The sequence below is a fragment of the Rhododendron vialii genome, chromosome 2a (assembly GCF_030253575.1).
Source record: "Rhododendron vialii isolate Sample 1 chromosome 2a, ASM3025357v1".
Taxonomy (NCBI): Eukaryota; Viridiplantae; Streptophyta; class Magnoliopsida; order Ericales; family Ericaceae; genus Rhododendron; species Rhododendron vialii.
The window spans coordinates 31,264,863-31,278,383 of record NC_080558.1 but is presented as its reverse complement, the minus strand read 5'-3'; the positions used below and the strand labels follow the sequence as shown (position 1 = coordinate 31,278,383).

Below are 13,521 nucleotides of genomic sequence, written 5' to 3'. Positions count from 1 at the left end.
AGGCCATAAAAATGCATAATATTAAAGAGAGCTAAGTACGGGTAAACTTAGGCAGTTTGCCGAGCAGTCCGAGCATGAAGAAGCTCGGGCAATACCTAAGCACAAGTAAACTTAGGCAGTTCACCAAGCATGAAGAAGCTCGGGCAATACCTAAGCACAGGTAAACTTAGGTTGTTCGCCAAGCATGAAGAAGCTCGGGCAACACCTAAGCACAAGTAAACTTAGGCAGGTCACCAAGCATGAAGAAGCTCGGGCTATACCTAAGTACGGGTAAACTAAGGCAGTTCACCGAGTTTAAACACAACTACAAAATGTGTTAGATTGACCGAGCACAAAATGGGTGTGGGAACGAGTGTGACACGACTCGTTTAAAGAAGCTAAATACGAATATACTTAGAATATGGCAGCGTGGAATGCCATGAATTCAGCAGCATAGGCCAAGGCTACGAACAGAGCCTACAGAGGGCTTGACACGAAAAAATCTAGTCCATGGTAATGATGACTGCCATTGGTTTGACCAAGCACAAAGAAGCTTGGGGCCCTAACAGTGAACATTGCTCCGAATTAGGCTGAATACAAATGTTATTTAGGCCTTGGCAATGAGTAATGCAAGAATCTGACTAAGTGTGAAACAACTTAGGACTTAGCAGTGAATAATGCTAACGGTATGGCTAAGCATGAATTAAGTTAAGCCTTGGCTACGTGCAAAGCCAGGATTGGTTGGAACGTGGCATGAGTATAAATCAAACATGGGCTGAGCACGTAGAAGCTCAGGTCTCGAGTAATAAAGAATGCTCAAACATGTAGAGCCTAAATACGAACGAATTTGGGCCATAACAACATGAAATGTTAAGACTAAGTGTGAAGAAACTTAGAAAGCTAAGCAAAAGGCCAAAGGGAAAAGGCCACGATGGGCATGGGATAAGGGCCACGAAGGGGCCGCAAAACAGTTAAGGCCACGAAGGGCCAATAATGTAACAGCACCCCAAGAGTCCCCAAGCAGACCAAAAAAGTTAAAAGTATCGACTGCCACGAAGGGCAAAAGGTAAGGTTAAAGTTTGGTCACAACACCCGAACACCTGTTTACCCAGTTGCAAAATGGGAGGCCAAGCACCGTGCTGAGTATCACAAAGGCCAAGCAGAATAACGGGTAGCTTTATTCCATCATTGCCGAACAACAATGACAGATAAAGCTGGGGAGCAAATGTAAAGGGATTTTTCCCGTACAAGGGGAATTACACCCCCACGTGCGGTACACGTGAATATGCAAGGCACCACATGAGGGTGCGGCGAAGAGAATATTCCCGATCACGTACAAGACACGTGGACAAGACAGCTGAGCAGAGGCTGTAACCACAAGGGTGTGAACCCTAGCATAGCCGACCTACGTGTTAAGACAGTTAGGTTATTCTAGAATATTCTAGAAGAAGCAACCTGCATGATAAGAGCAAGTATTGCGAATAAGGGAAGAGATCATGCTACCATAGTGAGCAGAGATTGAATTGCAATATGGAACGAATTCCATATGGGAAAAGGAAATCTTACGTGATAGGCAAGTGTCCCGCAAACAAAGGGAATGAGATCGAGTTACCATACGAGAGGAAATCCCATATGGGCTAGGATTCCTAATGAGGTTAGAATCCTAGGCATAGAAGGAGACTTGGGGAACAAGTAAGTCTACATCTATAAATAAGAGGTAATATCTATGAGAAAAGGTAGGTGGTTATTCGTGATTTTACTTACGTGAATAAGGTTTTCTGTTAGTACGAGGACTAACTTTGGCATCGGGACGAGAGGCAAAGGTGCGCTCACCTGTGTTGTTTTGCAGAACTAGAGTTTCGGTGAAGGGAACTAGGATTCTGGCTAGATGGCACGTGCATTATCTCAGAGGGCGTATTTCAACACTAAGCGGATTTTTTCCCCTTCCAGCCACTCCCAATTCATGTCTATGAATCCTACACAAAAACCAAAAAATCGATAGAAATAAAAATCAATAGATGAACAAAAACATAAACTGATATCCAATGAATCACAACATTATTAACAAGCAGGTAAACATGATGTGTGTGTGGGGAAGACAAAATCAAAAGCTCAAATTAGAAGAGTTCAAAATTTTCAAATGCAAAAGAACAAAAGACCAAATAAAACAAATAATAGTACATAAAATTACCAATTAGAACATAAATAGAAATATGAAAAATTAGTTGTTTGTTAGACACTTCGATTTCAGGGGAACAAATGAGTTGGATGCATGCTGTTGCGCACAGATTATGCCTTATACATGAGAGCATTAAAGAGTGCACAGTAGAATTTCTAATTGCAAGAGAGTGTACTTGCAAACAATAGTTTATATCATAGATTAGCTGTTAATAGTAAGCACACAATAAAAGCCAAATAAAGATCAAACAAGCAACATATGTAAGTAATTACACCCACAATCCTACAATAGCTTAGGCACCTTGTATGTCCAAGAACAAAAATCCTTTGCATCAGAAAGAAGGATACCCAAAAAAAAGAAAAAGAACAAAAAAAGAACAAAGTTTAGGAAGATAAGGAACATATATAGATATTGCTCTATATCTCTCACTCTTTCAACCCAATCTATAGAAGTTGATAATCGGGATATGAACTGTGAAAAATGTGTCAATTTATAATGATTCAAAATCCATCCTATTTTATGATCGTTGAGAAAATGCAATTTTTTGTTCCAAATTTTTGAAATCCGATAAATGAGTAATGAGTCATTAAAAAATGAAAATGGACATTTTTTAGTTCTATCCCTAGATAGAGGGTAGAACTACCCAGTTACAGCAATTCAATTCCAAAAGAACATAAACTACACAGAAGGTTGAAGTCAGCAAGACTCCTAAAAAACAATACCACACTAACAATTTATGTTCTATTCTTTGTCCCGATGACAATATAGAAAATGCTTTGGAAGCTTAAAAGCCAAAAAAATAAAACAAAACAAAACCTTTAAGACTCACTTACCTACTTGCCTGTAAGAGAGAAACCTCAGGGATCCTGATCAACTTTTCGCTCCTCGTCTCTTGAGCAACTCTGGAGGACACGCACCACATCATGGAAACCTATGAGACACATATGGGACATGCCACGCTGCGTGTCCATTAAATTTTAATATTTGTGATCTGGTATACGCAAGGGAACGCAACAGGTAAAATATTTTTAACTTTAAGAGTATTGGGACAAAAAAGTAATATACATATATAGATGTATGTATAGGCTTGTACAATCAGTCTATAATGCACTCTATAGAAGTCCTAACTTAATTATTTAGCGACTAAATTTAGGTTTGCATAACCGATAACAGAAATAGAAAATTTTCATGTACCCCGCCATGTCCGTGTCCCCCTTTTTTAAGAGTTGTAGCATCATGTAGCTCTCCAAGTCCCTCATTGTGTTGTCTTTGAATCCATGCAACATAGTTTATCACTCAACTGAATGTGATAATATTTACCACCTGTCAACATAAAACCAACTATTTATTAACCATCTGAAAAACAATACCAAGTGAACATGTCGTAACAATCAACAAGAAGCAAAGGAAAACAGGTTCAGGAAAATGATTTAAAGTCAAAGAATTGACCGAAAAATGCATGTAATTGTTTGCTAAAATATGTTTCAAAGCAACGCAAAAAATCATACATCCAAAAAATCCAAGGCCATAGAACTTGTGGAGTTCATAAAGAAATCCCATTACTTGACTACTAAGAACAAATAAAGTTGTAGTTAATCAAATAAAAATTATAGTTATAGGGTCTTAAATAAACAGTACACTAACGAAACCCATAGTGTTAAGGATGAAAACTCCAAAACTAAGTAAAACTTAAAAGAAAAATAAGGAAAAATATATTTCAAGATACTTCCCAAACTTTGACCTCAATTTCAAAAAAAAACATCTAAATTTTAATAAACTTCAATTACACATCTGAACTATGACTCTGTTATTCAATTAACCCCTTACTGTCTAAATCTGTCAAATTGTTGACGAATTTTGCTGACTTGGACTAACAGCTCCATTAAATCACATGTGGCACACACACACACACACACACACACACACACACACACTCTCTCTCTCTCTCTCTCTCTCTCTCTCTCTCTCTCTCTCTCTCTCTCTCTCTCTCTCTCTCTCCAAACCCGTGGGTTAAAGGTCTAGTGACTGGCCAGTGAGTCTAGGTCACCCTAGGCCCTATATGTAGAGATAGTTTAGGGAATTTATAAAATCCTCTCATCGAAATATGTTTTTTCAACAAATAAAATAAGTTGCGAAAGCACAATTTCAATAATCCCAAAATATGTCAGAGTTCTATGTGCGAAAATAAAAGATGTGCTTAACAACACAATTATACATAAGCATAGCATGAGCTGACCGAGACAAACCAGTTACCAAAATAAAGGACTACAAGTTCGACAGCATCACTCCTCAGTACTGCAAATCAAAAACCAAAAAGACTTTGGCTTGAGAGCAAAGCCAAGTCCATCTATGGCTGTTGACCGGAAAAGTATGTTTTTAAAAACTCCATAAGCTAAAACTCGTATGAAACATATCCAGTAAACACATTAAATAATTTAAATCATGGATACAACTAACATCATATAAAAAGTGTAGTCAGAGTCTTTAGTTCCGAACATGTAAAATGTACTTCCTTTCAAAGATAATTAAATCTCAAGTCCATAATAAAATGAAATCAAGTCATTTCATAGACTTAAGCCGAAGGCAATCTTCTCAATTATTAGTTCGTTCACAAAATGGAATACAACTTTTAAGGATAAAGCAGAAAACCATCATGATATTAAAAATATCGCATTTCATAAAACTCGTCAATTTCGCACATCTTTCATGAACAAGTTTCAACCAGAATCTAAAGGAGCAATCTCTAGAGTATAAAAGGGAATGATGTCAAACCATCAGGTAATATCTCCCAACTTTATGACTCCAAATCACTTTGTTTGTTTAAAGTCCTCACATTAAGTTAATCATTATCCATGATTCTACTGAGAAAAATATTTCTAAAACATTTCAACAATATTGAAACTCTTTAATCAAAACATGTAAACAGGATATGCATCTTTCACCTTGTTCCTAAAGACGCAATTAATCTCTACTTGAGTCTTCACATACCTTGACCAATGATCACACAATCCTAATGACTGAGAATGTCATAAATGTCAAAGTATAAGTACAAATAATATACTAAGCCGAATAATCCAATTCTTGTCATCTAAGTCAAGGCTTATAGCGGATCTCGCTACCAGGGGTAAAATGGTCATTTTACGTTCAGAGTCAACCTACCCAAGTGTTACGAACTCAAATCAGCTCTCATCTTATCAAATCTGGTCTCCATTGGCAAAACATCCAAATCAACGATGAGAACCAGGGTCTTTGGTAAGATCATAAATTACTCAAAACTCGAGTGTAAAACTTAGCTTCCAACAATTAAGGTTTTAAACGATCAATTTAGCACAAACTGAAACCCCAAGGGTTAAATGGTCACATTCTCACTCTTTTTTTACCATAAATATTCTAGACCAGAACATTAAATTAGGTCTAAGAACTCAAAATCTCGTTCATGGAATGAATTTTAGGTGTAAAGGCTATTATTGAAACCAGTTAAGAAAATCTGTCACACTTTCTTAAAAAATCATAACTTAATCATCTTAAGTCCAAAAAGGTCGAGACCAACACCCAAAGTTTTACAACTTAAAGCATTATTCTCAGTAAAAATTCTAGATTGATAAGTAAAAAGGATATTTCCCAGTAACCAAAAGAAAACAAGTTCATCACAGTTTATGTTCTAGTCAAATAATCCTACTTTAAAATTCACCAAAACTTGTATATTTATCCAAATGACGTGATTCCAAGGCCATTTTCTTCTATAATCCCTGTAAAAATATTATAACCATCCAAGTTGTGAAAATTCCCCAGAAATTAAAAGAAGGCAGCCAAGATCAAATTCGAACACAAAGGTGACAGTCATTATTCAAAAATTCATAACTAATTGTGTGTTACCCCATTTTGCATGTGCTTAGTATTAAAAGCTTCGTATTGAAACGTACTCTAAAGGTTTGGAAGACTTCAAAATTTGAATCATAGCAAAACAGTTTCAAAAATACAAATTTTTGATGGTCCAGAAAGCTGTCAGGAAAGTTTAAGAAGTTACCGGCAAGAAAATAAGTTTTCTAGCGAGAGAACGGTGACAGGAAGTGGTGGCTCGTGGTGGAACCGAGATGGATAGGTTGAAGAACACCTCCTAATGCTTTTTTCTCCTCTTGGCCGAAATTCTCCCTCTGACCTCTCTTATGAGTTCGATGTGATTGAATTTCTCTCTATATGCTCTTCTTAAAAAATATGATATAAAGTGATCAAAAATTGTTAAAATATGGTCTAATATGCATGTATCTGGACATGTGTCCATGAGCCTAACAAGTGTCCATGCAAGTCACTAGTGGTCTCAAATAACCGATCGCGCGCGTAGTCGAAAAGCTGTTTGAGTTCCAGACTCAGAAAAATATGCTATTTGCACAACATTAAAAAATTATTCTAACAATAACTAGTACTCCATTCTCAGAATTTCAAGGAAAAAATCGGAATATAGGGATTTTGAATCGGCTTGGCCACTTGACTTTAAAAAGTGTGTGAATAAGTTCGTAACCAATACCTAATGTTAGTCTCGAATCATCATCATACCAATATTCTTAACGTCAGAGCTCTCACACTCTCTCTCACAAACCCAGAGATGTTCGTGAAGTCTAGAACATCTCTGTGACTTCACGAACATCTCTGTCTTGTAAGCAGGGCAAGAGAACACATCTCTTGGTTTGCTAGAGAGAGAGAGAGAGGTGGAAGATGAGATATCAGGCCCAAATCTTTGTTTTACTGTACATGTGGTGCCACGTGTAAAAAATAAGGAGCCACATGTGTGAGTTAACGGAGTTGTTGGTCCAAGTCAGCAAAATCTGTCAACAATTTGACGGATTTAGAAGGTAGGAGGTTAATTGAATAACAGAGACATAGTTTAGGTGTGTAATTTAAGTTAAATAACATTTGTAATTTAAGTTAAATAAAATTTGGGTGTTTATTTGACAATGTTTTAGGGGGTATTTCAATATTTTCCCATAAAATAATCGAAACTCTTTGAAAGGAACTGCAACAAAGAAGACTAGAAAGAAAGAATGAATTCTAGAGAGATAGTTACCTAGTGTCACACTGTATGCAGACCATGAACCCAAATCAGGCGAAAGATGGTAAATCATTCCTCAATAGTCAAACCCAACACAAATCCAACCATCAATAACCAAATTTGCTCCAAGCTAAACTGACTAATATAGAAATTTTCATAAATAAAGTTCAACTAATTGTGCTCTAGGCTAACAAATAAGGCTGAGTTTTTATACCAAAAAAAACATTAAGAACTTAGAATTTTTTCCACAATGAACACACGAAAGAACATAGGGGGTTGCCCAACAAGAACAAATTGTTGAACAAAAAAAGAACAAAGAAAATACCTTCAACAAATCCATTTACTCTGAACCACAAAATACACCTAAAGAGCACGCAAAAATATTAGAGTTAAATCCCATGCCACCCAAGAGGTGGATTAAGACTTGTTACAGTTTTTAATCTCAAATGGATCAGCTTAACAACTTAAAGAGGGAACTAAGAAACAATTTATCCATAATATTCACTATAAGACTTCCCTTTTGTAAACCTTAAAGTCCAGAGAATCGGTGGTAGACCATCCACGAATTCGTGTAGAGATCACTATTTACCCTACAACTTGCAAATCCCGAAAAAAAAAACAAAAAAACAAAAAACAAAAGATATTCTAAGTCAATAAACCAAAATTGAATGACAATTAGACCTTCACCGAATGAGCCACCTAGTATTTCTCTCTTTGTTAGCTCAATACTACTTAACTTGAGCCTACGTGGCATGTCTTGTCCTTTGTATTATGAATAATTTGTGAGCCAGAGTGTCAGTGTCTAGTATATTGAATTTTTTTTTGTCGGAGTATCAATGTTATGTGTCGGTGCCGAGTTCAGTTAAATCACCTAACTACTTGCCTTATGCCTTAATTGAACATTCAATCACACACTACATGTTTGACTTCTCGTTTTCATCATCTTAATTAATACTCCAAATGCCACAAACAAAGAAGTTCAACAACCAAAGGCATTAAGCAAAACTAAGAATTAGCAATTATGAAGAGGACACTTACCATGTCATCATCTTAGAGCGATTTATATACTCTTCACTATGGCTATGCTGCTACGCGAGCTGCAAATGAAATCTAATTATAAGACTGAAGGCATTCCTTTTCTTTGTGACAAGTTCCAGTAATAACAACTAACGGTAGTTTTAAAACAATTGACTATCATCATCTCTTTATGACAATTTGAAATTATGAACAAAGAGAGTCAAGAGGCACCAACCAAAAAAAAAACTAGGAACACAAAAGACATGACATTCAACAACACATAGCAAGCGATGGATCCAGGAATAGCCTAATGGGGGCACCTTGCTAATCATAATGGCAAAAGTTTATTTTTGTAGTCAACCACAGTAAGATCGTACAAAATTAAGGCATGCATTACTAATTACAAAAGTTTATGATGCATACTTTCAGTTAAATTAGGTAAAAATGAGCACAAAATCTTAGACAAAATTTTTCAAATATGTTTTAAATGAACATCGACAAATTTTAGAACAATCGAGCTAGTTTTGCTAATGACTTTATTTTAAGATATTTCTCCCAGATGATTAAAAATAAAAAGAATCAAGAAAAAATAGCTCAAAATAGACAAACAACTCGTAAATCAACAAGTATAAATGCACCATATGATGAAGTTCAAGTATAAAACTAATACTATATGTGTATTTTCGAGATATATGCAAGTTTGTATGGTTATATATTAGCACACTTTCACAATTATGCTAATTTATACAAAATTATTTTAGTTTCAAGTGGGGGCATATAACACAGAATATATTGTTGATTTTGTCACTCTTAAGTAGAGGTGGCAAATGGGCGGGTTTGGGCGGGTTGAAATGGGTCACGGGTCAAATATGGGTCAAATAGTAAACGGGTTGATACAGGTCGGGTCAAATACGGGTCAAGTCAAACCCAAACCCGACCCGACCTAACCCGTTTTTTTTTTTTTCCACACCCCCGCCTTTTCCCCATTAAATCATGGAACCCCAACAAACTGATTTCCAGCAAGAAACATCAACATTGCAGCAATAGTTCAACTCGTTATACAACCATGACCAATATCAATAGGAGCATCAGCAGTTGGACAATAAAACATGCTCAGAACGCTAATAGTAATCCAGCTATCTCTTAGCCCTCCCCACATACGGTTGGGAGTTGTAAACAGATAATAGTACACACCTGAATATAATAAGCATTTGGATAGTTTAGAAACCCAAATTCTAAAATTCTGATCTTCATGAAACACCACTTGCAGGAAATAACAGCAACTCTCATACCGAAGCATTTGGTAGTTATAGACTTACTTAGACACTAATGGTTGTATTGGCACAAAGTGCAGCAACTCTCTCTCCAAAATTCTCCACAAGCTCTTCCTCCTCTTCATCCTCCTCTTCAACAACTACAATTTTTCAACAAGTACATAAAACAACTGTTATATATCATCCATACAGTATATCAATCTCCAATAAATAAATAAATAAAGGACCGATTGCTTACTATTTGCATTGTATTGCCAATCTCGAGTACATAACAATGCCTCTACATTCTTTGGTATGAGTGAAGAGCGATATTTGTCTATAATACGGCCTCCAATGCTAAAAGCTGACTCTAAAGCAACTGTAGTGATCGGAATACTCAAAATGTCACGTGCCATGAATGAGAGATTTGGATATCTGGAGGTGTTTCCCTTCCAATAACAAAGAATATCCAAATCCACATTTTTCTTCCTGTCAAGTCTAGGCTCTTCTAAATATAAGTCAAGTTCTGACTTGACTCTACTCAATCCACATTCTTGACTCTCAAAAACATCAAATTCCTACAAAAGTTATGCAGTTAAGACTTATCAAACATTACAATTAGAAATTGCTACTATGAACATTGGACAAATTTAGACATATATACTCACATCCAACACATCAAGTATGTCATTTTGATTGCCTCCGCTTGTAGTGTGTGCTGATGATGACGGATTGAAAGTTCATGCGGGAGAACGGTTCACATAGTCTTCAAACAATAAATATAGCTTCTCACGAATGCTTTTAACCCGATCAGAAAAGTTCATCAAATCTAGCTTTTTCAAGCAAAACTCAACAAATTGTAGCTTGTATCGAGGATCTAATATAATGGCCAACGATAAAACCATGCTATAGCATTCCCAATACTTGTCAAATTTCCCTTTCATCCTTCTTGCCATGGAACTTATAACACCGTCTAAATTTTCCATCTCCTCCTTAATGAAAAGTTGCATCTTCCACACCCCATGAAAGTATAAGTTCGCAGTTGGATACCGGGACCCGGAAAATAGTTTAGTAATCTCAAAAAATGGCTTTAGAAACCTAGTTATTCTTTCAACCCTTTCCCACTCCTCTTCTGATGGGCATGTCCTGAAATTTGTATCAACCAACTGTAATCGATAGTAAGCAAGACGATGAACAAGGGCACATTCAAGCATCGAATATGTTGAGTTCCATCTAGTCACAATATCTTGCCGAACCTTCTTACTACTACTTGAAGGTAATTGAGCAAGGCATTCAGCAAATTTGATTTTCCTTGCTTCTGAACCTCTAACATACTTGACACTTTCTCTAACACTATGTATCGCTTCCTCAATCACTTTCAAACCCTCTTGAACTATGAGATTCAACACATGTGCACCACAACGTATATGAAAGAATTGACCATCACACGACAAAGAGTTGCTCAACAACATATGACGCTTCAAGACGTCAACGAGACCATCATTATACTTTGCATTATCCAATGTGAGGGTGAATATTTTTTTCTCAATTCCCCAATCTTTCAACAAATGAATAACTCTTTCAGCCAAAATTGGTCCATTATGTGGAGGAGGAACATGACGAAAATTCAATATCTTTTTCTGTAGAACCCAATCCTCATCAATGTAATGTGCCGTAAGAGCTAGATATCCATCACTAGTTAGGGAAGACCATAAATCTGAAGTTAGGCATATCCTACTTGTAATGGATTCTAATGTACATTTTAATGTTACTGTATCCCTTTCAAATAGCTTCAATACATCCGCCTTTGCTGTATTTCTTGAAACAGATTTCACCGTTGGATTTAAAAAAGAATGTATGTCTCTAATTCCTTCATGTTCCACAAATGTAAAAGGGTAATTGTGCTTAATAATTGTCATGGCCATTTTCGCACGGTACATCTCTTGATCTACCTGAATAGAAGGATGAAAGTCATGAGGCTCTCTGTTAGGACATTTTTCCCTATGGCGTAATAAATTCGACGTGCCTGATTCACCAACGACATATTGTAGTCCACAGAAAATACACTTGGCCCTAATTTTTCCATCAGCACAAAGAGGTAATTTTTCAAATTCATCCCATACAGATGAAGTGGACCTCTTCGGACGTCTAGCAGCACTCGAAGAGCATTGCTCAATATTATCATCAATATTTTCTTCCATTTTTACTACTCAAAAAATACAGTAACACGATCATCTACACCCAAATTCCCACAAACCAAATTCTCTACAAATCAACGGTACTACAAAGATCTCGCAACCCATTCGGAAAATAGATTCATGAACAACTGGAAAAGTAGAAAATAGTCACCTGTAATGGTGGTCTAAGCCCGACAAAAGACAGCGGTAGAGTTCGAATTGTTGTTCTCTGATCACCGTTTCACTGATCCAACGCTAGATCTGAAGAGTAGGAAATCATAAATCGAAATCAACTTGCAGTCTCAATCAACCTGTTTGGTTGGAAAGGGAATGTGTGAACTTAAGTTGGGGTTTTGAAGTGTCTCGGTGCTGTTTGGTTAGGAATTTAGGACCGCAAAACGCCGTTTTGGAGTTAAAATCGGCGGTGTTGTCGGATTGAGATTGCAGTTTGATTTGGGGGGTTGTGATGTCGAGGAGAGCGGTTGCTATTTGGTGGAACTCGAGAGGGACGACGTCGGAGTGACCGGAGATGGTTTTGTCGGTGTGCTTGGGAGTGTCGTTGTTGCAAACACAGTTAGAGAGAGAGAGAGAGGTGAATCAGAGAAGGAGAGAGTGCGGGCTAAGAGAGAAAGAGGTATTGGGTCATTTTTAATTCTAACCCATATTGAACCCACTCTTAACTCATTTAAACCCATATAAATATGGGTTGATATGGGTTGAACCCATATCAACCCATCACACAATATGGGCGGATTGAGTTGGGTTATAAGTGGGCGGATTTGGGCGGGTTAAGTAATATGGGTTTGGATTGCCACCTCTACTCTTAAGTGAAGTACAATGCAAAGATTGTTGAGTTTTAACTTACCATGTTTCAGAAAGCATTATTTACAGTCATTTCTAGATTTCGAAAAGTGGAGAATTGAAAGCCGTAGTAGTACTCAATAATAAAACAAAGTTATACATACACATGAGAGAGAGAGAGAGAGAGAGAGAGAGATATACAAATCTATAGGAAAATCACAGTATAAAACTTTGAAAAACAAATACGGTTCCAAAAATCGTATCGTCCTAGTAAATCACAAAACCTCATCAATGGAAACCTCATGGTTCCCTTTTCCATAAACTAAAGTAGAGAGGATAGATGACCAACCATGCAAACACTTTCAAATGCAATGTTGTGAAAAAAGAACACATCCTCAAACAAATAAGATTTTATAATATGGCATGCACATGACATTAAAATAAGCTTTCTAACCTGCAAATTTACGCCCAGAAGCAAGCCTTTGACAGTGAAGCAAAAGATAATTCTCCAACTAGGAAAGCAACGTACATAGTACTTTCAAACCGTTTTCATGTACATGTCAATTTCAAAATCATATGAGATCAATAGACATGCCAATTTCAAAATCGTATGATATCAATATACATGCCAATTTCAAATATCATATTTACCACTTCCAAGAAAGGGAAAAAAGCTAAATTTTAGACTACAACCCCAAAAAAAACACGACACGACTTCTAAAAATCTAACGGAGACAACCATTAACCTAAGATTACCAACAAGTCAATGGGGAAAAAAAAACACAGCTTAAAAACATGCCATTGAAAACTCTCAAGTTTGAAGCAAGCCCTGTTCTTGGGTTTTCATCCTTTTATTTTCATTGACTTCCCTCATCCATTCTCTACAGTCTACACCATTTTTCTCGCTAAATAAGAAAGACCACAAATTAGCATCAAGTAGAACCACGACACATAATAAGACAACAAATTTCGCTCTACTCCTTTGAATCCTGTTTTTCCCTTTTTTGGTAAACTCTCCTTTGAATCGTATAATCTCTCATAACTTTAGGCCTTGAAGAACGCTTCTAT

At 36.6% G+C, this 13,521-nt stretch overlaps 1 long non-coding RNA gene across 1 annotated transcript; it reads right to left on the bottom strand.

The window, feature by feature from the left end:
• Positions 1 to 3,218: 3,218 nt before the first annotated feature.
• On the bottom strand, positions 3,219 to 13,052 carry LOC131315879 (uncharacterized). The gene is made up of 4 exons (XR_009196929.1): positions 12,908 to 13,052; positions 8,244 to 8,302; positions 7,531 to 7,568; positions 3,219 to 3,481 (listed from the first exon to the last, which is right to left on the bottom strand). It is a non-coding gene; the product is annotated as an uncharacterized LOC131315879 (long non-coding RNA).
• Positions 13,053 to 13,521: the final 469 nt, after the last annotated feature.